We start from the raw sequence: 26,285 nt of genomic DNA on the forward strand, positions 1-26,285 counted from the left end.
GCAGATGAAGTGGATGACTAACACTACACCATAGAATCCAATCTTCTAACATCAGAATAAGTGATTTGTAAGGGCATCTTAATGAATCTGTAGTTTATACTAAACTGGAGGTAGTCACAAGTACAAGTGTATTCTGAGAAATAAGGTAAAGATAGCTGGACAGATGAAACATTAACATAAAATTACAGTGAGAAATGATTTTGAAAAATTCAGGGCACTACATATTTGGAATTAAAAAAAATTAAACATGCAAGCATGTGTGCTTGCAGCAGCTCAACTTGAAGCAGTGCTTGGACATGCACTTTGTTGTGGAGCAAAATTATGCCACTTGGGGCAAAATAACCCTGCCTGGCTCTTCCTGGATCTGCAGCCAGGGAGAGGTAGAGCCCAGGGCCAGCACCTGTGCTGTCCCCAGCAGTATAAAAAGCTGCCCTGTCCTTTCCCCATCATTGCAAAAAGCTGCCCTGGGAAGTCACTCAGGGCTACTTGCTCTCAGGAGATTCTGGGGCCCAGCCAGTTGGTACCTGGCGACACTACCCCTTGTGCCAGCTGGACTGCTGCAGCAGCCCTGAGAGTTCCCTGCAGCCTTTACCCACTGCAGGGGTCTGGCAGTGGGGGCTGCTGCCTGGCTGTGACCTGCTGCCCATCTGCCAGACTCAGATGAGGCATCTATCCCTCTGGGCCAACTGCCAGCGGGCTGTGGCTGCAGGGTTGGCCTTTGTGCACCACTACTTCAACAAGGACAAGTGCAGGGTGCTGCACCTGGGGAGAGGCATAGAGGGATCTTGGAGTCAGGATTGACTCCAGGATGAATATGAGTCGCCAATGCGATGAAGCAATAGGCAGAGCCAACTGCACCCAGTCCTGCATCAACAGGGGCATTGCTAACAGGTCCAGAGAGGTCTTGCTCCCCCTCTATGCCGTGCTGGTCACGCCGCAGCTGGAGTACTGCGTCCAGTTCTGGGTGCCACACTTAAAGAGGGACATGGGGAACCTGGAGAGGGTCCAGAGGAGGGCCACTCATATGGTTGAGGGCCTCCGTGGCCACCCCTACGAGAAGAGGCTAAGGGACCTGAATCTCTTCAGTCTCCACAAGAGGAGACTGAGGGGGGATCTTGTGGCTGCCTACAACCTTATCAGGGGCCACCAGCAAGGACTTGGGGAAAGTCCATTCACCAGGGCCCTCCCTGTAGTCACCAGGAACAATGGCCACAAGCTGAGGGAGGACAGGTATAGGTTAGATATTAGGAAGAACTACTTCACTGTAATGGTGGCCAGAGCCTGGAATAGGCTCCCAGAGAGGTGGTGCTGTCACCTTCCCTGGAAATCTTCAAGAGGAGATGGGATAGGCACCTGACTGGGGTCTTATGACCCCTCCCACCCCCCCAGTGCTCATTCCTGCCCATGGCAGGGGGTCAGACTCGATGATCTGTCTAGGTCATTGATTCTGTGATACTACCATGTGCCCCCTGCTCGGCCATCTGTGCAGGTATTACCTGGAAGATGTTCCCAGTGTGGTGGCCTAATCTGAACTGTCAAAGCATGTCCTCCTGGCCCCATTTGGCCAGGAGGTCAGCCACCTCTAGCTGTGTCCAAGTTGCCAGCTCTGAGCAGGAAGGGTCCAGCCACTGGCCTCCCTAGCAAGAATTCTGGTGTTTCCTATCAGAACACTGCAAAATCCCTGATAAGAAAAATCCCCAAATCACTCTGTAAAATACCCCAAAATCCATGTTCCTCCACAGTTAAAACAAAAGACTGCTATAAATAGAGAGAGAGAGGGAGAGAGGGAGACAGAGATCAGCTGGGCAATGTTTTATTGATATATCCACAGTGCTAAAGCAATTTGGAAGACTACCAGTGTCTCTATCATCATAATAAAGTGAATTCTAAATACATGTTTCATGAATTCATGAATATATGTTTTGCTGCCTCCCCCAGGGGCTAGAGGGATCGGGAGGTTGGGGGAGCAGGCAGGGCTGGTGGGGGTCCCCCCCCACGGTTCCCTCCCAGCTCCTCCAACCCCCTGACCCCTTACTTACCAGCAGTGGAGCCTGAGTCCAGTTCCCTGCTGCTGGCATGTTGCCTGCCCTCACAGGCAGGCAGCGTGCTTCAGCACCAGGGCGAGGGCTAACCATAGAGAAGCTCTGGCAGCCAGAGCATCTCTATGGAGGACCCAGCCCCCGGCTGCCTGCTTTTTTTCTGTGCAGGTTTTTTTGACCCCTGGATATCTAGGGGTCTAATTTGGCCCTGGCGCTGCAAACTTGCAGTGAGGAGAACATTTTCTCATTCCTGCGCATGCCTCTTGCAGCATCTCAGAGGGGTTTGAGAGGCTGCAAGATGCACATGCAGGCTCGTCTGGATGCTCCCACAGGCAGCAGTCTAAACAGAAGCATGCAACAGAATATGGTAAGGGGCAGGGGGGAGAAAAAGCAGATAAATTTTTGGGCAGCATATCCAAAGATATCCTATCATGGAACTAAGACATAATATTTGCCCTCTATACGCTGTGACTACATCTGGAGATCTGGGTCCGCTGGTGAAATAAATGGAGTCTTGTAAATGGCAAAAAACAAACAAACCAGTATATGGAAGTAAGGAAAAAACAAAACCTGACTTATCAGGAATGATTACTAGATTTAAATATGTTGACACAACCATAACTTTGGAGAAGGCTCAACATGGAGGCAGACTATAGTTCACATATGTATTAAGGGTACACCCACCGAGCAGTGGATGGAACAGTTTTCTGCTTTATGTAAAAAGGAGTAAATGGGGAAAAAGAAAAAAAAAATATATATAAGCTAAATATCTGGAAAGACATGTCAGGTAGAATGAGCTATTAGCTCTACTAGCCTGTAGAAAACTCTCCATAGAGGAATAAGGGAGTCCATTACTGGACAAAGTATTAGAAAATATACTGTAAGGAACAATTTTGCACTGGAAGGGAGGAATGGAATAGATACTCAGGTAGGTTTTTCCCTTTTCTAATATCTAGAGTCTGCGTTTTTAAAGCAAAGATCTACCCCCTAAAATATACGATTCTATGTTACTGTAATAATAGTTATGAATTTCATTATCTATTTTAACATAGCTCATTATCTTTAACCACCCAGCTTTTGACATGAAGAAAACTTTCTGTAATTATTTAACTTATAAGGCTGGAATATAAACAATAGCCACCTGTGCTCTAGTTTTCCTCCTCCTCTTTCACACACATAAAAAATAAAATAAAAAGAGCAAGGTGTTTTAAAATTCAAAGCATTTCCCCTCCCTTTTCCTGGCTGGTTTGTTGGGATCTGTATATCCAATCTAATTATTTTGGTTCCAATTTCCAACTCTATCAGTGGTGCACTGGTGCAAGAAATCAAAATGCCAGTCTTCTGAATGTGTTAGGACCTAAAAGCTAACAGCTTCTCATTTGCTGAGGCATCACTGTGTGGCCCAAAGCCCCTGTCATAATACAATTTATGTTCAGTGTTCTGGATGCAACTTGAAAGGGCTTTCCCAATGTACTGATACTAAGTATTTCATATAACACTTTAGATACGCTGTAGTTTATTGCATCATCTAGTTCTGTCACAGTATAGCCAATACTAACAAGGAGTAGCAATCCTTTTTATTTTTTAAGGGAGATATTTTTAAGTCTCCCTTCTCCATTTTTGTGTGTGTGTTTTTTTAACTGGAAAAAAATGATTGCACAACATCTAGTCTCTTGAAAGGGCATAGAAGAGTGAACAAGCACCCCTGGCAATATACCTAAGGCCACCTCATACCAGGGGTCTTCTCTGTTGAACCAACTAAATTCCTGTGGGGTAATTTTAACTGACTAATACTCTCTTCCCTTCTCAAATTTCAATCTTACTTAAATTACAAATATAACGGTGCCTCAAAATATATTCCCATTCATTTTGCAGGTTCTGCAAATATGATAAAATGATTTGTGTTTAAGTGTAAGAGTCACTGTTTAATTTTTTATTATGAATATCATATGTTTGGCAAGCTGTCTGACCTTCCTGTGATGACGAATGCTGCAACAAACAATTTGCTGTATCTTTAAAGAAATGGCCAATTCAATTACATTATGCCAGAAGCTCTCAAATCCCTCTCTGCCAAACGTCTTTGCTGTATCCTGCCACAGACAGCCCATTTGTATTCCAGCACAGTAGGACACTTGTTTTATTGAAGCATACAGTTCTACTTAGGTACTATCAACGGAGCACTATTTCAGTATTCACTATTTCTAGCTCTATGCTCCTTTCTGCCCACTCTAGCCTTGGTTATTAGGATTTTCAATTTTACTCACCAAACGTGTGTGCATTACTAATTATGTGCCTGAAATCTAGTAGCTATCAACTGCTACAACAAAATACATTAGCGACCAATTACAGGAATTTTTGGCAGCACTGGTTACCATTTTAGAGGATTTAATCATTGCACTTAAAGTGAAGCTTGAGATTCCCTTTGAGACTACACCACTAATTGCTTCTGTTTTGCCAGTTATTGCATGAGCTGGTTTGCAAAAAGGATTGCTGAAGATGCTTTCTAAATATCAAAGAGCAATAAACAAATAAATTGGGCAACCCCGGTCTTTAATGAGCTTTTTTTCATCCACCTAAAGAGGATACAAAATACTCATTCATATCACACTTCACCCCTCCACTGTCACCCCCTCTTGCCCACCCCCATCCAACAGTCCCTCTACCTTCCTTTCTACAATTCTTCTCAATATTTGGATCACAAAACCAGAATAACCATATTGCTTCTCATATGTAGTGCACATTAACTGAAGTCACATTTCCTTTTAAATTTAGAGCAAGTGAAATTTTCTTATCAACCATAAACAGAACCTCCCACTCTCTGCTAATGGTAAACAGTATTTGGGAATTTGTATGGTAGCAGGGTGCTCAAAAGGAGTTGGGTCCTAAACAAAAAAACCACAGACAGAAAACTACGTATTTTATTAATGCAGAGTATCATCATAAAGTAGATTCCTACTCTCCAGGAATCACTAAAAACAAACATTCACCTCTAAAGGAATTTGTAAAATAACATATTGTTCTTTAAAAGCCAACATCTACCTCCAAGTCCTGGATTAGTGATCAATTATCTCATTTACAGCCTCATAAAGCAGCAGTCTCTATATATTTTAATGCTGAGGCCAACCAAGGGACATTTGTACTTTTCAAGTTTACTGATATATTGGTTTCCAAACACTGAGGAAAGACTGTGACAATTTGCTTTGGGCTGTGAAATAAAACAAGAAGATTTAATTTCATTAACATTTAGGTCAGCAGACCTAAAATAACAGACTGTACGCTGAAGATGAAAATAAGTATTCCTTGCAGACATCCATTCTATTACTTCCTTGAGAACCAATAATTTCAACACATGCAATTGTTCAAACTGATTTGTTTTGTTTCATTAACACTCAGAATATTTAAACCTTTAGCCTTAAAACCTCTCATTAACAACAAAAAAAAATCACTACTGAAAAAAAATTTCCACAGAAGACAAGAAAACCTTACAGAAACATCTAATAAAATGTAAATTTTATTAGGAATTTTCAGTTTCCAAGTTGATTCAAATCAAATCACAAACTTAATTTACCTCCATGAGAAAAGATATAATAAAAATGATAGATTACCTGCCATGTTGATTGAACAGAAATACATTTGTTTCCTAAAAATTGCTGTCAGAAGCCACAGAATATAATAATAATAATAATAATAATCCCTCTGAAATTAACTGTTAAAAATAGCTGAACTGCTATGTCTTACAGAATAAATAGTCTTTGCTTAGCTCATTAGAAAAGAAAACAAATGCTTTAAAATTATACAATGATCCTTGAAAAACAATTTACTATAACAGGCAATGTTGCACTAACATACTTTATGCTGATGCAAACAGAAGACCAGACTTTCACAAAAGTTCAGCTCTCATTCAAAATGATGTGCCCACTAAAAGCTGCTGGACATGTACTCCTTTCAAAAATCAGTGCTTTCATTTATGTGCCTAAATGGGAATATCTGGCCTCAGGACTCTAAATTTCAATTCTGGAAAAGGAAAATAAATAAATGCCACAATAACCACAAATGACTGGCAAATAAAAGAGCAAGGTGGGTAAAGCACTAAATAAATTGCTATGGAGAACAATCCTATATCAATATGAGGACAGACTAAATCAGTACTAGCTCAACTCCATGTTTCTTAACTTTTTGCCTTCTTCGGGATTCTAAAAAGGGCATGCATGGCCTTCACATGCTTAGTTTTTCAGAGAACTACACCAGCTACATCTCCGTTTCGAGGCAAGACAAATGCAACTACATATTCTTTGCAAAGAACAGCTGATTGACAACTTTTTTTATCTGACAAGCTTCTTTGTCACATGAAAGAAAAAAAATTAAACTATAATTCTAGAGCGACTGTATTTCTTGCTGAAATTCTACTGCAACACTCAAAATGACAAAGCGTGAACAATGCAGAGAAAAAGAATGAGCTTAAAATGAATGGCCAAACTTATACAAATCCAAATCCTAAAGGTCAAGGAATACCTTGTCTTTCATCATTGTCAAAAGCAATAAGCTAAAATATGCAAAGACAGACTGAAAACATTCACAACTGTGCAAGTACAAAAGTTAAGAAAAAAGGGGAAAATTTCTCCATGCTGTTGCACTAAAAATGTAACTGTTAAGCCAATTCTTTTTTTAAAATGTGCCAGTGTTATTTAAGAATACTGTATTCCACTCCTCTAATAAACTTTACACTTGTGCACCATTATCTCAGGATTAGATGCTGGAGCTGGATCCATAGTGATGCAAAAGGCATGCACCATTTGCAAGAATCATCTCTTCAGTACTGACTATAAATGTACATGAAAACAACCCAGTCAGTTTGAATGCAGTGACTCATAAACAATGTTTGACATACAATCAAAACTGACCTTAAGTGAAGTCCTAAATATTTCACAGTGAAGATAAGGATCCATGCTTCTGCTGTGTATTCGTGCAACACATCATGAAATCAAAATCTTAAAGCTTATTTAATTTTGCGGTTTGTTACAAGAAGTTTCACACTTGATACTTTTTAATATAGTAAATGAATAGAAGACATTGACACTTCCATTATAAAAACTACAGTTAATACTGTAGAGGACTAAAATGTATTTTCTTACATAGTTAAACTGCATGTATTGATTTCTTATTTAAAATGTACTGAAAACACAAATCTGATTAAGCTATGATAATGCTTTGGAATAAAGCACATTAATATGAGTATAGACCAGATTTGAACCAAAGACAAGAAACACCATTAGAAGCATTTTTCTGTAAAAGGTAACACAGGTAGAAACATATAATATTCATCAGGTATAAATTAATATAAACCTCTCAGGATGAAAAATAGGATTTTCATTAGCATTACCAATTACCAAGCTGCTACCATGGATAAGTGCTAAAACTATGACATTTATTTAAGGGAATTCTAACTCTTGTCTCTATGTTAAGAACATACTCAACAGGAAAGTGGTCAGTACTTAGCTACTCATTCAAAAAACCCTAATGGATTACAATGAATCCCTTAGACCTCTAATATTACTTAATCTAACCAGAATAAGTTTTTAATCACCTTTCCTGGTAAACTGGAAAGTTGTCAGGCTTGTCCCAGGGCTCAGCAGTAATTGTTTCCATGTAGGACACTAGGTTTGGTTCTTGGATTCTTGGTTTCTGTTTCTACATCTATGAATGGCAAAAGCCTAGGAATCTCTGCCACGATACTCAGCCCTAGCAGTGAAAGAGCACCCTTTTGTTACTTAATGGCAACTCTTTCAAATGACAGTAGCTTTCCCCTCAATCAATACAGCAATGAGAAGCTACTCTCTGCAATTTGCTAAATTGTTGTATTAGCTCACCATTTTCTCTTACATTCTGTTCTTTGTCCGTCTTTGCTCCCTGATTTTCGAATGCTTCCACTGTAAACCCTCAGCTCTGCAAACTCTTCTGCACTTTATTCTCAATCCAGCAAAGCATGGGCTTAATTTTAAGAAGACATTGAATTAAACATTTATTCTCAAAATAAAGATAAAAATAAAAGGAATTCATAAAAGCAAAAACAACCCATGATACCAGAAACGTGACCTACAATCTTTTTCTGCATTTAATTTTATACAGACTTTGAAGGTGGAAGTAAAAACAAGGCCTGTTATGAAATGTTGAAGGCTTTATACAACATTTTATTAGACTGGCCTAAATATTCCTTTCCCATTTCATTCCAAGAAACTGTGAGTCATCTTCATAATTTCCAGCATGTAAAGCCAATATAGTTAATATTTACTTTTCAAGGAAAGAAAATCTTTAAAAACTGACACTAATGTCATTATGTAACAAAAATTTCCATCCAAACTTTCACTTACTCGGGGCAAGTGTAGCCGAATCCCCAGTTTCCCTCAACTTTTCCCTTCAGGGCAGAACTCTCTCTCTTGGGTATCTGTAAATGACAGAAAGAAAACAAATACAAGTTTCACACAAGTCCTCATAAAACCTAGGGGCAGAAGTTACACATAAACCAGTTTCTGACCAGAAATTGATTTAAACCTGTAACAGAACAGAAGTTCAGCACGCATAAACCAGTTTTTAAATCGCTGAAATCGGTTTATGATAAAACTGGTTGAATGTAGTATCAGACTTAACTGATTTGAGTCAAAATGATTTATAGAACTTGTGTCCCAAACCCCTTCCTGGTTCAAGTTAAACCAGAGTCCCCCAGCATCCCAGCATGCTTTTCAGCCCTAGGCTGTGCTGTGCTGTCTGCTCCAGAGAGGGCTGGCCCCACCCCTCTGCTCTCTAGCAAGGGTGGGGGCATGGCCAGATGCCAGCCCAGCATGGCTCCCTGAGGCTAAGGAGGCAGGAGGGGATTTACTCCCTTCCCTCTCCCCCCAGGGACCACAGCAGGATGTGTCTGGCTGGGTGGAACAGCCCCTGTCAGGCTAACGCCTCCTCCTCTTGCCACTACAGCAAGGGCATGGCCAGAGCCTGCCCACTGGCATGGCTCCATCATCTGCCTGACTCATCCACAACTGAAGCTGGGGCTGAGGTTGGGGCTAGAGGGCTGAGCTGGGCCAGCCTACAAGCACCGGTGAGGGAAGGCATGGAGGGACCAGTCTGGGCTGGGAAGCAGGGGCAGGGCCCTTCCCAGCCAGCTGCAGCTCTGCTACAGCCTGGCCTGGCAGCATGGGGGATGGCATGGATGATGGCTGGCCAGCTCAGAGGCAGCTCTCTACAACAGGGGCTCATGGCTCCCTGGCACAGGGACTCTGTTCTGCTCCCTTCACCTCCAGCTGTGACTCTTGCTCCTGCCACACCATGCCACTTCAGGTGGGTTGAAGCTTCAGCCCGGTGGCTTCTGCTCAGCACATGGAGTGCTAGCTCCAGCTCTCGGCTGCCTTCCATCCACTCTGCCCGCCTAGCATGATGAGCAGCTCCTACATGCAGACAGCATGGGTGGAAGGCGTTTGGGAACTGGAGCCAGATCTCCATGTGCTGGGCAGAAGCCCCCAGGCTGAAGCTTCAACCCACCTGGAGCAGCATGGTGTGGCAGGAGTCACAGCTGGAGGTGAGAGGAGCAGAACAGCTCTACCGGCCCCAGCAAGTGTGCAGCTTGGGGTGCAGCTACATCCAGTGCCAGTGCAGCCCACCAGGTGCTGCTATGCTCCCCTGATCCCCAGCAGCAACTCCTCCTCCCACTCCTGCCCCTTTTGCACTGTTCTGAGTGGTGGGGAAGGGTGGGCGGAAGATTCAGCCCGGTGGCTTATTCCCGGTGCATGGAGATCCAGCTCCTAAACACCTTCCATCCTCTCTGCCTGCCGGCAAGGACTGCTCATCATGCCAGGAGGCGGAGTGGATGGAAGGCAGCTGGGAGCTGGAGCTAGAGCTTGATGCACTGGGCAGAAGCTTCCCTCCCACCCACATAGAGCGGCATGGAAGGGGGAGGGGCAGTAGTGGCAGCTGAAGGTGAGAGGCAAAACAGCCACATTGGCCCTATCCAGCGCGCAGCTTGTGGTGCAGCTGCATCCATCCAAGTGCCGCACAGTGAGGAACAGGGTGGCAGCTGTGGGCACACAAGCCCGTAGCAGGTGGCTGCCAAGGTCTGGGTCCACTGTTGCCTCTGAGCCAGTCTGGGCAGCCTGCTGCCTGGCCAGCCACCGCCCATGCCACCATGCCAGGCTGTCATGGAGCTGCAGCCAGCTGGGAAGGGCCCTGCCCCCATGGCCTAGCCTGAGCCAGCTCTACCAGGCCCTTCCCAGACAGCTGTGAGTCAACAACATCCCTGCCCAGCCTGGGCATGAGGAGTTGGGAGCAATCCAGCCACCCAGCTGTCACAGCCCTAGCCCAAGACCAGACTGCTGGGACGGGTCCAGCCCTTGTGGCCCAGACTGGGTTGCCCCACCACATCTGTCCTCAACAGCGCCTGTAGGCTAGCCTTTCTCAGACCTACAGCCCAAATCCCAGCCCCACAGCCCCAGCTGGGTAGTTGGCAGCCCTGGGTGGATGACAGTGGCATGCCTGCTGGCTCTGACCAGGCCCTCCTTTGTGCAAGCAGCAAGCAGGGGGGAAAGCTGAGCAGACCATGCCCATGCCCGAGAGAGGAGATAGGGGAGTTTAATCTCCCTGCCCTACTTCACTTGGGGCACTGCCTATGCTGGTGTCTGGCTTCAGGGACAAGCCTGGCAAGGGCTACTTCCTCACTTCCCCTCCAAGCACACCCTGGCTGGGGTCCTACAGGCCCTCCCCAATCATACTCAGTCCTGCTGGGGCTACACCTCCCTCCCCTGCCCCCTAGCACAGCTTCCCTGCAGCCCAGGGCTTGCTTTAGCACCCCCTGGCTTCTAGCCTGAGACACTACAGGCACATGCCTGCATTTCAGGACTCAGAAGTGAATGTCAATTTACTTGCAAATTGATTCAGTTTATGCAAAGATTGAATCAATTCAAGCTCAGGCTTTTTGAATGTCCCTAGTCAAAGAGTTCAAGAGTTTATCCCAATACTCCCACAATCCATAACTGTCAGCAATTAAAAGTGCTAGATGTCCGACTTGATCCCAACCATTTACTTGACCAGAAAAGACCAAAATAAACCTTCCTTATGTCATTCTTTGTGTAGAACCAAGCAAACACGGAACAGAAATGTTTTGAGTGAAAACAAGCGCATCTTAAAGGCAGATTACAAGATGGAGGTATAAATGTACTAATTGAAAATGGTTTGTTCAAAATTTTATTGGCCACATATTTAAATTATCTGAAAATTGTTATTGCTTAAAGTGGAAATCCTATGTATTCAATTAACTTTTAATGACTTGTGAAAGGTTTGTGTGTATAAGGCTTCTGGAGGGTCATTGGATTTTTGTTTTTGGAGCCCAATAAAAAAGGATCATCCTATCTCTGCACCATAGTTAAAAAAAACATTTCCAAAGTATGTTATTCAACCATATGGAGTTAATTTTTGCAGACATAGGGGCTAGGCATAGACATTCAATAAGCCTGAGACAGAATCAATTTAAGTTATGCAGTTTTCTGTTTAGTGGCATAGTTTAGATCAGTAGTGAACAGAACACACAGAAGAGAACAGTTCACTCCTTTGTTGCCAGGGGAGGGAAACCAAATCTTAGACTGGTTTCTGCCATTTTCAAACCAGTCTGTGTGTGCCAAACTTTTGTTCTGTTACAGGTATAGACTGGTTTCTGATCCCTTATACCAGTAAATGTGCAATGTCTGTACCTGGCCATGGAGCTTTAATTAAGCATTGCTCTCCACAGACACAAGAGTCCACCTGCAAGGATTTAGTTAAAGAATTGGCATGTTTGAAGAAAATGCTGTAGAAATGGCTCTTTCCACTTTTTCTCATCCATTGAAATAATTATTATTAAACAATAGCCATAACATTACTTTTAACTATGTTCACAACACAGGGCCAAAACTTGATAGCCAAACGGAAAAAAAACCCAGAGTTAATATTAATCTGAATTATTTCATCTATAGCAAAAATGGCATTGTGTCTAATGAGAGAGAAAATATGATAGTTTATCATTTATCAAATTCTTTGATGAAAGAAAAATAGTAAATTCATAAAGTGATCCTTAACATGTAACAAATATTTCAAATAATAAACACAAATATCTTGTTTTTATTTTTCCTTCACATGTCATCCAGCTGACTGCTAAAAAGAACCATAAGGATATAGCAACAAAACTATATATACATTAAAAGAACGTTTATTTAGGTAGTAAAATCAAGCACTTGAACATTGGAAAGTTCCAGATTTACAAATGCACATGAGACCACAATTCTGTTCACTTGTCCAACTAAGTCATGTGTCTTCTGGGGGAAAAAAATCATATAATTAGTAATATAATTAAAAATTGTGTTCTAATACATTTACACAAATAGAAGTTCCACGTCAAAAAATCCCCAAAATTACTGTCAAATTGTTTATTAATAGTTATAAAATATAACTGCACCAAAAGGACACTTTTTAAAGCTCTATATGTTTTGTGTTAATTACAGAATAGTGATAATCATAAAATAATCAGACAGAATATAAAGACAGCAAACAGATGATTAGGCTAATTTTAGTTGCAATTGAGAATTGTTTTATGCATACACATGTGTGCATGCGCACACACACACACAAGGCTACAAAACCACACACACAAAAAAGGTAGGAAATCCTAGAATCAGGTTTATTAAAGAGTTTTAAAAGTTTGGTGTATGTGACTTGTACCTAATATCACACAGAAATTTTATGTCAGTCAGGGGCAGAATTCAGTTCTCCAGGACAAGATTCAACTGCTATAACTGTTCAACCATTCTTTTTCTTCTTGCAGTCCCCTACCTCATTCGGTGTACACCTTTGAACTTTTGTAACAAATTAAACTGTATAATCACCTTGCATTGTCACACAAGGAACCCAATTAAAATATTACAGGCAGGTTTAATTCACCCATTTCTTAACTGCTGAGTGCTTAGCTTGCACCTTTAACAATATTCTTCAACGCAGCTTTTAAATTTCCTAGTTTACTTTAAAACAAACTAAAAAAACACAGAAATTCCCTTCTGGCCATTCACAGGCCATCACTAGGGTTAGTACCTTCAGGCATACTGTGAAGATCTCAGCTCTTTGTGCTAATGGGCAATTGGTAGCCACAGTAGAATGCTATCCTCTATGTGAACAAGCAGCAAAAGGAAAAAGGAAATCATGCCAATGGGTTCAACAAATATTTGTAGACTGCAGAGTAATGCTAAGACTCCCAGATCCTAAGTCCTGTTTCAGGCTCTGAAACGGACTGTGCTCTAATCATACTGGCTGTGTCTACACATTCATTAATGCACTTTATGTAATGTGCATTAAATCTAGTACCTCCATTGTAAAGTACTAGAAAAATGTGTACTTGCCTATTTTAATGTGCATTAGCAAGAAAACAATTTTTGTTGTAATGCTGTAATAAGTATTAAAATAGGCTAATACACATTAAAACACAGCACCTGTAGATGTGCATAGTGTCTCCACTCTCAGCTCCCCTAGATACAACTCCTATTACCTTCTCCTCCAATTTAGACCTATCTATTCCTGTTCCAGGATAAGGCTATCAACCACTGTCTTCTCAGCTCAGTTTCATTCTCCTGACCTAGTCCCAGTTTCTCTTGATCTTAATTTCAGTCTCCTTACTCTGTAACTTTAGCATCATCCTTCCAACCTTGCCAGTCCAGTTTACTGCACAGTATTATTGTTCTCCCTCTCCAGACTCACATTCTCTCTCCTTATTGTCCCCCTGTCCTAGTCCCAATTTAACTAAGTGTACCACACACTAGAAAATAGGTGGGGTATGGGATTTTTTTGTTCGTTTGTTTATTTTTGCAGGGGGACATATAGGCTCCCTTGAATGCAACTATAAGTGCCTGACAGATGACCATATATCTGTGTGATTGGGATCTGATTAATTTTATCCCATATCCCAAAAATCAAATGCCCTGCCCTGACAGATGTCCATACACACAGAATTTACCCAATTTTGGGGATCTGGGTCCAATTGTATGACTGGTCCCTGATGTCATGCTTCCTGCAGCACCATTTCAACTTGCCGGAGTAAGGAGTCCATGGGTTCCCCATGTGTCAGAAGTTGAAAGCCTCACAATGCAGCTCTGAATTGGGCTGCATCACATGGGTTTAGGTGTGGCACATGAGCATCAGCTCCAATTGGCTTCCTGCATGCTGACTGGTTAAAAGCTGTATTGTGTAGCACTGGATTGGAATGCATCATGTAGCATGAGGTGCCAGCATGCAGGAAGCCCCTCAGTTGATCAGCTCCCCACATGCCAACAGCTAAAACCATGGTGCAACCCAATACTACACATTCAAATAAAAGTGCAATGCAAGCCAGCCACAAAGATGTGAAAAGATGTGGCTGGTTTCCCATTTTATCTAGCCATAAAATTGGCTCATCTTGTAGCTTGTTATAATTTATCACATGATTTAACACAGTTTCATAGTTTCTAGGGTCAGAAGGGACCTGAGTAGATCATCTAGTCTGACCCCCTGCCATGGCAGGAAAAAGTACTGGGGTCAAATGACCCCAGCAAGGTGTACATCTAGCCTTCTCTTAAAAACCCCCAGGGTAGGAGCCAGCACCACTTCTCTTGGAAGTTGGTTCCAGATCCTAGCCGCCCTGACAGTGAAGTAGTGCCTCCTGATATCTAGCCTAAATGAATCATGCAATAAATGTAACCTCTTATCAGGGCCTGAAATGCCCGAGTCAATTATTGCCTGAGTTTAGGCATCTAAGATTTTTGGGGGGATCTATCCCTTAGATTTTTTTTGCCTCAGTTCCCCATTCATAAAAGGGACTATGCACTTCTCTACTGTATAGGGGGGGTATTGAATTTATCCTCATATTTAGGATTAGAACTAGGTAGTATACCAACACTGGTCATACACCAAGCATAGACAGAGGCAGAACTTGCAGCTCCTATGCTGACAAGTCTAGGATTGGCCCAATATATAAAAAAAACACTCAATAAAATAAATAAATGCCCTGTTCAAATGCTCTTTTACATCACAAAAAAAAAAAAATAATATAGTGCCATGTAGTGCTGTTGATGACTAGAGTTTTACCTTTCTTAAACCTACAAGCATATCTCAATTTTTAATTCCACTGATAGATCAGTCTGATATCGGATCATAAAGAAAATTTACTATATTGGAAATTTACTTTTTTTGCCAGATGTGACTGACTATTTGGCCGATAAAAGCCCCGTGCATTCACGCAGCCACAGCATGCATAGGGCCAGGAGCACAGCCCAGCAGCTTGGAGAGCTGCGTTCAGCTGGTAAGTCTGCTGTGGTGGAAGGGGAGGGGGGAGGAAAGGGGCATAGGGCCCCTGTGGTAAGGGAGGGAGTGGAGCAGGGGCTGGGGCAGGGCGGGGGCACAGAACGGAGCCTCAGCTTATCTGGAGGGCACAGGGGGCTATGGTGAATTTTAGGATGGCTGCAGCCCGCCCCACATAATCCCCTCCCAGTGCCACTGCCACCTGCCCCAGACCCCACTGGGAAGAGCCCAGTGCAACCCCAGCCCACAGCGGCAGCCTGCCCCACCATGCGCATATCCGGGGGCACCCCCTATGCCCCCATCTTTTCTGACAATTTTATTCCAAACGTTCTCTAATATAGCTATATTAGTAATATAGATATATTAGTAATAGAAGGCTCGTTCTGTAGTTCTCTGTTTTCACTTTTCTGTAAACAACATGGCCCTTAATTCAGTCTTTCTTCAAGAACTTCTGTTAAGGGTGAGATTTTCACTCTTTGCCCTGTCCTCTCCAGGCATTATAAGGTTGAATTTTGAGATGATCTGTCCCAATCTGTGGTTGGGGGGGGAGGAGGAGATAGGCTGATTTTACTCCCCAGAAGCTAAAATACTCCTAAAAATCAGGCCACCATAAAACAATTTGATTTGCTAACTAATTTTTATTCCAATCTTATAAGTTTTATGTGTTTTAGGTTGGTAATACCAGGGTTTGCATCATCAGAGTTTGACTGCCAACAAACCAAATCAGACCTGTATAGCCTGTAGTGAAACTCAAACACTATGGAAAGTTCAGAATGAAAGTGCTCTTTGCCTCACAGTGGGTACGTCTACACATGAGCCAGACTATACAGTTGTTACTGTGCAGTCATTTAGTACTTGCTTAAGCAGTTATTGCGCAGTCCTGACACCACACGGGTTTTCCCCACGCTACTGTGCAGTAACAATAACTTATTGTTCAGTAGCTCATTACTACTGAGCAGTAGAATCAATGTTATGGTTCATGCGTACTGACACTACGTCACCATAGCAATGAGCTATGGTGATGTAGCTCATCGCTATGGGGAAGTAGTGTCTCATGTACACACACACAGTAAGTCCTGCATGAAAAACAACCCCACTGTATACATCTTACCTTATATCACTATTTGTAAGCAGTTCTTTGCACATTTTAAAGATGTCATCCAAATATTATTAATTTAAAAGAGGTCACTGTTGCATTATCTGGGCCTCAAATCTAGTTTTGGGGAGAGGTAGATAAAAGGGTACGTGGGAAAAAGTTTAAAATGCAACTGGTAAGAGTAGCATTCATAAACCATAATATAAAGCCTCTTAATATCAAAGACAACAATTGTAATTTTTTTATTATGTATTCATACTTTAAAAAAAACATATCCCTACCTCTCTGATGAATATAATCTCATGTCTCATTTTCCTCTTCATATAATACACTTCATTATCTTCCTCCTCAACTCAACTCATGTCCTGATTTTTCCACCTCTTCCTATTCCACCTACATTTCCTAACCTAACTACCACTCAAATTTCAACTGATGCTGAATACAGCTGCTTCCCTGGTTAGAGATACATTAAACACATGGAAGATGCATTGGCTTCCAATTAACTCCAGAGTGCAGGACCCATGTATCATAGGCTGTAGGTCAAAGGCAGAGATGAATCTGAGGGAAGATACAATTATACCGGGTTAAGCTGTTATAAGTTAGAACAATTTAGAATCTCTTGGGATTCCCATAAACTAACAAGACCTCTGCAACTGGCCCACTGAGTCAATTTGTTATAATTTGTTATAATGTATGAGCTTAGTGACCAGAAGGCAGGAGTTCATCAAGTATATACCATACTCACTCGAATAGAAGATGAAACTGATTATAAGATTGTAATAGTTAGATTCTATGTTTGAAAACTGTATACATTTGTTATAATTTTCCAGGTAGAGAACCTCATTATTGGAGGTTTCCTTTGAATTTGTCCCCCTTCCACTGCTACAGCAGGGAAGATACATCTGGGAGGCCCCTTTGCTCTCTGCTTCCCCTCAACTTTTTCCCTTGGCAACCCCTTCCCCCTCTTCTTATTGTCAGACCCTGCTCTCTCTCAGCACATGGAAGTGAGGAGCAAATCTGAAAACAAGAACCTTGAAATTAAACAAGGCTGTAGTAATTTGCACATAGTACCCATATACTTGGTTCATCCAGAATTGAGGCATTTTATCATTTTTGAAACTGCTGCAAGTTTTAGCACAGATATTCCATAAACATACTTCTGAGCAGTACTTTGGCACCTAACTTATATATAGTATAAATTATGCATGATCTTAGTCCAAAGCCAAAGGCTTGTGATTTGCTACATAGTTCATTGGGATTGGCCTCACCAGAGCCAACAGCACTTCAAGCCATGGTGACCCTAATGCTCAGCACTGCTCAGAATGTGTGTGTACTCCAGATATATCCCCACAAAGTATCCAGGTGCTAATTAATTTGTGACTTGAACTGAGTATTCTTGTGGGCAATATCCACAAAATCCATGAAATCTGCACCAAGAAAAAAATGCAAAGAAAACTTATAGAAAATAAAATGCTGGTTCCCAAAGTAAGCCAGCAGTCCTCATGGTGCTACAGCCTGGCTGAGCAGCCCACTAAAGGAAGGTTGGTTACTGCCTCTGCCACTGACTGGCTGAGAGGGCTGCCCATCATTTGGCCCCACCCCTCTCCACCAATTGATGGTGAAGGGCAGAGCCACATGATAGTCAACCCTTGCAACTAATTAGCAGTGATGGGCAGGGTGGTATGATGGACAACCCTCACCACCAATCAACAGTGAGGGGCAGGGCCACCATGGCCCCTTGGCCAATCAGGGACATGTGGGGGCCCCACCATGATCAGCCCATGTATACGTCAGCCAGCCCCGTGATCTCCCCATGAAACTGGCCCTCCATTTCATCGAGTTAGGTAAAACCCTATGTATGCAATGTAGTAGCTCTCCGTAACTTTAAAAAGAGTTGCCAAGGATGGAGACCACATTTAATGAGCACAACCATATATCTTATTCAGATGGACCTAATAAGACACTAGTCTGTTCTTGTGGTAGGTTCCCATCAGCATGTTTGTCCAATATGGGCCTTGTGTTTTATAGTCATGCTCAGTATTGGCTGCATTTAATCAACTTCACAGTTGGTTTCCATTGCTAAGCACATGCTGCTTTTGGCAGCATGATAGACAATATATTTAGTGAGATTTCCTTGTATGCAATTACAAGATGAGGGGCATTTTTCCCCCTTGCCTACCGGGGTGAAAAAACTCATATTCAAGTAAACACAGCAATTCCATTGAGAAAGTGCTTAATACCAAAACATATCTGTCAATTATTGTGAGCAAGAAGATTTTTCTTTTGGCATTTTTTTTCCCTCCTGTATGTGGAATAATTAATTCTGAAATTAATTTTTAAATACATAGATTTGTACGGTGGACTCCATATACCATTACGTTTTATGTTACAGCAATTAAATTCACCTTATGGATAGGCTGGCACAGACCGTTTGTAGGATCAGATCTCCTGACTAGTCTGAAAAGTCATGAAACTATCCTTCAGTTGTTTCCTGAACCATTTTGCTTCCCATATTTTGGGAAAACAACAGCTGCCCCCAGTTTATTTTATTTCTATGGTCCCGTCTCTCCTCATACAAAAGTATTAGACTGGGGTGCCCAGTTACGTAGCTTGACTGCCAGAAACTCCAGCTGCTCTGCTCTCTGGTCTTCCTCTCACTATTATAGGCCAAATTTCTACACTTCACATATAAGTGAGTTTGTCTATCTCTGTGCAACAGAGGGAGTTAGATTATTTAAAAAATTAAACAATAAGGGGGGAGGAGGGAGAAAGAGCACCGATCTAAGGCCATTAACAGACATTCATTTAAAGGCACAATGGGATCTGATCCCTAATCCCAACAATAGCACCTCCTTCCATGCCACATATACATGGCAGGATGTGCAATTTTGGGACTGAAGATCAAATCTTACTTGGGGCGGAGTGGTGGGTCTAGGATCATGATCCTAGGCTTCCCCAGCATCAGCAAGCTTTCAACTTAGCTAATTTTCTGCTGGACTGGAACTGCAGCATGGCTCAAACTGGCTGTGATGACCCAGGAGCCAGTCAATGGTCAACTAATTGTTGGTTGTCTTCTGCGACCATATTGGAGTCAGTTTGAGCCTCAGTGCGGTTCCACAACTGATTGATAATCAGCTGATCATTGGTCAGTAGGATCCTCCATCAGGGTCAGTAAGAGCCCTGATCTTGTCCTGGACCTGGTAGACAGTCAGCTGACTGTCAGCTAGTGAGGACCACACCAGGGCTGGTTAGAGATGAGTACAGCCTAGCCCTGCCACATGTTCAGTTTAAGGTGTGATGTGTAATATTGTGGAATATTTTTGTGGCTGGTTTCATTTCTGTGTTATCATTTATTCTCTTAAAATGTGGCTGGATTACTATTTAAATGCAATTAGTACACTAATCACAACTAAAGTATAACAACTGCCAGGTGCTAAGTCACTTCATAATGAGATTTTCAGAACCAACAAGGGGATTTTGCCTACAAGTCCCATTGCAGGTAACAGAAATTATGTGACCGAATCTCTTTGAAAAATCTCAAGTTCATTATAGCAGAAGAGAATCAGAAGGAGAAGCTTGCTTCCTTCATATTCTTCTTTTTCCACAGTCATGTTTTTTGACAACAGTCATAATAATAATGCTGTGCTTTATTCAACATGTACAAATGACTGCTTCAAAACTAAGAAGTATCTGTGGAAGCTAGACTTCTATTGCATCTTTCTTTCTATGTTCAAAAAAAGAGAACAAAACTTAAATAATGGAAACAACAGTATAATGATATAATTTTTTATACTTAACTCACAAATGATGCATATTTTTCCATAATTGAGCATGACAGGCTTCCAAAACAAATTTTATGCTTGTAAAAATCTTTTAAAAATGAACAAACAAATAGTACCATCAATGTACATACTGTTTATTCACTTATTCCATTGTACAGCCAGAGTTAGACATATACACCATGTTAAATTTAGGAAGTGACATATAATAATGACTGACTGACTGTATTAACTTGATCTCATTACAAGGACAGAAAAAAAAGTTTACTTTCATCAGCAAAATAATTCAAAATAAACATAAAAAGGGGGTACCAGGAGAACAGAAGATGGCATTTATCTTTCTGTTTTTCTTAAGGAAGATGTTTCAAATAGATATATATGGCAGAACATGTAATTGCAGATTTTGTTCTGTCTCTTTCTTCTTTAATTGAGCATATTCTTTCTCAGCTAAAGCTAGAAGTCATTAATATATAACCAGAATGCTGTACATTATGCCATTATTTAGAGGCCAAAGCCCTGAACCTTCCAAACCTCTCTGACATGGAAGGTCCCATTTATGATAGTAGGACTACATACATGTGGATTGATCCAGTAACTGAATACCTTTAACTCACACCCAAGTCAAATGGAGTTGGAACTGCTCAACACCTGTTCAAAAGTGGTGCTATACAATCTCAAGGATAATAATTATTCACTAGTGTAAAATGACTTTTTGGGTATTTATACACGTACCTTTTAGTTCTTGGATGCGCCAGAGATCTGCTGCATCTGAGAAATAAAAGGTTAGTTGAGCCTGTTCTGCATGGGAGCTGATGCACACCACACTGCATCGCTTGCAGTTATATAAGTGGCAAAATGTGTGTCAGCAAAGAGAAAATGGCAGCAATGCGCTTTTGACCTTACATACAGTTGTCAGGGTATTGAGGCTGAGGTTTTTTAGAAAGCTGTCGAAGTAAGAAAAACAGGGTAAAACAGACCTCAATGTTTGTGTGTTCAGTATTAAACCTTATGGAAGCATGTACATCAAACTTACTGTTGTATCTGTGCATTTACATTTTTAAGTAACAGAATACCACAGATAGTATTGTGTTTATATTCCAGTTTCTATCATGGTGCTATATGTAAAAACATAGCCTGCTTACTCTCAACCCCTCATCGTAAGAAAGGTCAAAGTTATTTTTTACAATTTAATAACCAAGTCATCCTTTTTAACTAATAAAATTTACATGAAGAGAAGAACTCCTCCCTGAGTTGCACTTCACCAGACTAGCCTATTAGTTCAATTACTTTAACATGCCAAATCTTTTTAAGATGAAGGCCTATATTTGAAGGAAAATGAAGATACTATAAATACATAATAACTACAAGAATGTACTTATCTGGGAAAATTTTCCAGTTAAATCACGATAACACTAGTGATATAATTATAAATCACTTGCTTTATACTAGTATAAAACCTCCAGGTTGAGATATTTATTCTGAAATAAGTGTGACTTTTGGGGGGGGAAATAGTTTAAACCTGTTCCAAAGTAACACAGAAACTGGAGAAAAGGTATTCCTCTTGGAATAGGAGAAGAACAGAGATATAACTATAACTGATTAAAATTCATACATTGTATTATACCCTATTACATCAGATAATTTGCTTATGCAGACAAGCACTAGAACCACTCAAACTCCTAAACATAACTTATATTGTTTTCAGATTGACTTTCTCTTTGAACTTAACAGCTCAAGGGGGCTTGGAGGTGAGAAAGGACCTGGTAGTTTTAGAAGCCACTACTGACAGCGACTGTATATGAAGAGTATATTTTCAGTCATCCAAAAATATTAAAGATGGGTCTGATACCTTACATTTCATATAAAGCCAGAGACTGTTGTCCATGAAACACAAGTTTCTTTTGCATTTTTTTGTCCTGTTTTGTTGTAAGCAGGGAGAGATGCATAAAGGGAATCCCAACAGTTCAAAAAGTACTTTGAGAACTAACAAAGAAAATTCCTTGCCAACACATACTAAAGGAGGTAATAATTCCTTCAATTTTCAGATAGAGAACTAACGCAGAGATATTAGGACCAACCACATTTCAAGAATGGCTGCTGACTTTACATGACTAAATTCAGTCACCTTGTCTCAATTTCAGAAGTACTGACTACTTCTGTTTCCAAGCACAGCTGCAGGTAGAAAGAACCTTTGAAAAAAATCAGACTCAATTCATCTCAGGTGCCTACACAAAGAACCATTCAAAAATCTTGCCTATTTTGCAAAAGAGTATACCTCAGATCATCCAGCAACCAACTGGCAAGGATGAGAACAGAATCTTGGTCTCCTAATTCCAGGCTCTAAAAATTATCTTCCGGACCACTGTGTATTATTATAATAATTGTATCTCTATTTCAGTGGTATCCAATCAAGATCCTATCAGGAAGCTCCTATCAAGATCACACCCATATTGTGGAAGTAAACAGAAAACACTATAAAATCATTATAAAAGAGGCCTCTTTATTCAAATAAAAGGAAAATGAACAAAGCATTTGTAACACAAGGTAGTATCGGGGTACAGGGCCTTAAGTCTATCCAATGGGAAGACTCATGACCCATATACCTCTGCATACTGCTATAACACAGTGCAGCCTGATGATAAATAAAGCAATCATTTAAAAATGTAGCTTCTTTGTAATTAGCTTCCTCCGAATTCATTGCTTTTCACATGACCTCTTATGAAAGGTCAAAAAGAATTCTTTAAACTCTGTACCGTATGATGTCTAGAAAGCTTTACTGAGTCAATTACCAGCTGTTTGCCTTGCAACTTTACTTATTAATTTAGGAACCACACTTTTTCCTATTGTACACTTAAATAGGAAGTCACTATGTCAAAAATGTACTGTAAACATACCAACAAGCTTACAAGCTTCTGTGGTTTTTCAATAACCAGACACCCTAATGGAAGTGCTGCTTTTTCTTATTCTCCACTCTTCAACACACACCCACTTCCCGCCCACGTTCAAATGACTTAATTTAATGCCAAGACTTAGATTGGAAACCTGTTAAAGAATTTTGCATTTCATTTCCTTCTCATATTTGACCTTTCAACCTAGAGGTCTTTGTTCATGTGCTGATTTCCCTGAAAACTCAGTATCCACAGAGTAGAAACACAAGAAAAAGAAGGAAAAAAGAACCCTAAAAACTCATCCAAACTAAATTCCTTCCTGAGATATGCATTAAGTAAGCCTGTGTATATTCCTCAGTTAGGACAAAAAAGTGAGCACAACACTTTGCATGGAGAAACATTGTTTTGGGGGCACACTGGAACCTCACCTGCATTAGTAACAAACCTGTTGTGACTCTTACATTGGACCATAGTTCAAGGAAAAAGTAATATCGGCTACATCTACACATCACCCTATGGCGAAGCTATGGCAATGTACTAATCACATGTGTCCACTTGTGATCACCAGCTATGTTGCCGTAGTGGCATGCTCCCCGGTTATAGCGTGCCACTATGGCAACATAGTGGCAAAATCTACCTATGCGCCATGCACACGGCGCAATAGCCACCTGTACTGCACCATACTTTAGTACTTCCAAAAGAAAGTAAGGACAACACTGTAGCAACATGACTGTATGGCAATTTGTAGATGCACCCAGTAAGAAATATCTCACAATGATTAAATAATAGAACATAACATCTCTATGATTTTGGGAGGTAATGGTAAGTAACTTCATTTAACAAATGGGAAACCCCAGAAAAAAATCAGAGAAACCTGCTCAAGCAGACACAGGGAAAACTGTTCACAGCAAACAGGATTTTCTAACACTCATGCATATGCTTAATTCATGGCACACACATGTGCATGGAGAAGTGACTAGACAGTAAGAAAGGGATAGTATGCTAGCTACTCTACATTAATTCCCTGTAGATGCTTTTAATTGGCAGTACATGTACATTTGGGCAGAGTTTCCATGAAGGAAAAAACCTCTAGCTTTAGGCCACCTTTCCACAGAGTAGATCATGGTCATCAAGAGTAGAAAATGTTTGCCTCAAAAAACAATTCCAAAAAACAGCTTTCTGCTCAGTCATCTTTATCTTTGCCAAAGCCATTATTTAAAATGTCAAACATTCATCTCCCCTTTTTCCAAATACATTTTCAAGAATTTTTTTCCACAAGATTTGAAATCTAACTGCTTAGAGTTTCAATGAATATTGCATGATTTCTTAGTTTCTTGTTTCATTTAAGATATTATATCCCACTACATGGCACACTACATGGTAAAAATACTGAAAATGCAGCAGTGCTAATCATAATCATGATGGACATGCTAGCTGACTGATAACAAGCAAACAGCTTGGCTTATGGTTGCCACGCATCACAGGATAGCACAATTCTGAATGCATTTATACATGGATTGCCAAAATATTTTAGTTTGCAAAACGGGAGACTTTGGGCTATGATTAAAATGATAATATGTAGCCTAAATTTTCCTCAGGCCTTAGCATCTCTTAATTGCTTTAAATTTTTTTTGCCTGCTTCATGGTTCCAACATCTCAATCTGAAAACACCTTTTCCTTCTAAGCCAGGGATCATAAACCTACAGTCCAAAAGCTGGATTCAGGTGGTGGAGCCACTGGAATTGGCCTGCACAGCTAGGGCCTTGATGGTGTTTGGCTATACCTGGGCAATTGGGTATGTTGGAGCTTTCTTGTGCTATGCTGCAGCCACACAACTAAAACCAGCAGAAAGAGGCTGTGGCAATGGCTGGGTCCTAGCGCCAGTTAGCTCAGGACCCAAGCCGGACCATTATAGCACACTATTGCAAAACACTGCTAATGACTGTGTTAAGCAATTAACAGAGCTCTATTCCAGCCTACTCTTCACAAGTGAGGGGAGTGCTAGTACGGGATAAAAGATCACCATTGCATGAGGCAGCCTAATTACGAAGAAAACCAGTGTTACTAGTAGTACTGCACAAAACAGTAGCCACATGCCTGGGGAAGGTCTGAACACAGCTCCTGCACTATTCCTCAGCTAGTCATGCTAGAAGAGCAATAGAAGCACTCACAATTGTAGCAGCTCACTACGTCTCTTATATAGCTGTAGTATAAGCAACTTTTCAGAAAAGTCCAGATGTTAAGGAAGCGTGGCTTATCCTGTCAAACTATCTGCATCTATTACTCAGGTGTTGAAGACACATGCTTGTTTGTCAGCTCTCAGGGCTACAATTTGGCCCCTTTACCTTCAATAATTGACATAGTCCCTCATCAGGGTAAGATTAGGTCTCACTGAAATTGTAGACAAGTGTCAAATACAATTTAAATTTGTTTCTGGCAAGTGGTTGTATAAGAACAAACTAGATTTCTCTGAAAATTAGGGCTCATCTGAAGTAAAGGTGCAAATATATATATGGCAAAACTAAACACCTCCTACAAAAATTATTCCTCTGAAAGCAAAGGTAAAATTATTTCCATTTTGCAGTTGCGTTTTAGGTCGAAGTAAACAAGAAGCTTTTAAAACTGTTGATTATATAGGCTTCATTGTAAAATATAACTAAATTTCTAATGTGGAAATTTTAAGCAGAAAATTAGCATGATTTTCAAGAGATTTTAGTTATCACTTTCACTTGAATAAAAATCTATGCTTAACTTGCACAGGTGTTTGCATTCAAATTCCTAGCTTGCTTGTATGTGTGATGAGATAGCTATGTTATATGTAGGGATGTTCTCAAATCATGGATCTTGGGCCCAAATTTTAGGGGCTCACTGCAGCTCCAGGTTCCAATTTTACGGGCAGATTGCAACCCCCCGCCTGCCCCCCCCACCTCTGATTGGCTGGGGTGGCCGGCAGATACCTGGGCTGCCCCCCGGCCCAGCCAAGCCTGGGGCTGTGGCTACACAGAAATAAAAGGAGGGCTGGGCCTGGGCTGAGAGGCTGTATGAGGGCACCCCCCCCACTCAATCAGTAGCCAGGGGCAGGAAAAAAAAAAGAGTAACCTTTCTTTTTTACCTGAAGACCTGCTTTTCCCTGCTTTTTTGCAGGCTTCTT

The 26,285-nt window shown here is 41.2% G+C and overlaps 1 long non-coding RNA gene across 1 annotated transcript in view; it reads right to left on the minus strand.

Annotated features, from left to right (window-relative positions):
• The window catches only part of LOC109306092, a 159,652-nt gene that overhangs the window by 69,341 nt on the left and 64,026 nt on the right, over positions 1-26,285 (minus strand). The window contains exon 2 of the long non-coding RNA XR_002099846.1: positions 8,408-8,481. This is a non-coding gene — a long non-coding RNA (uncharacterized LOC109306092). The remainder of the gene's footprint in view (positions 1-8,407; positions 8,482-26,285) is intronic.

The sequence above is a fragment of the Crocodylus porosus genome, unplaced genomic scaffold (genome assembly GCF_001723895.1).
Source record: "Crocodylus porosus isolate Cpor-Errol unplaced genomic scaffold, CroPor_comp1, whole genome shotgun sequence".
Taxonomy (NCBI): Eukaryota; Metazoa; Chordata; order Crocodylia; family Crocodylidae; genus Crocodylus; species Crocodylus porosus.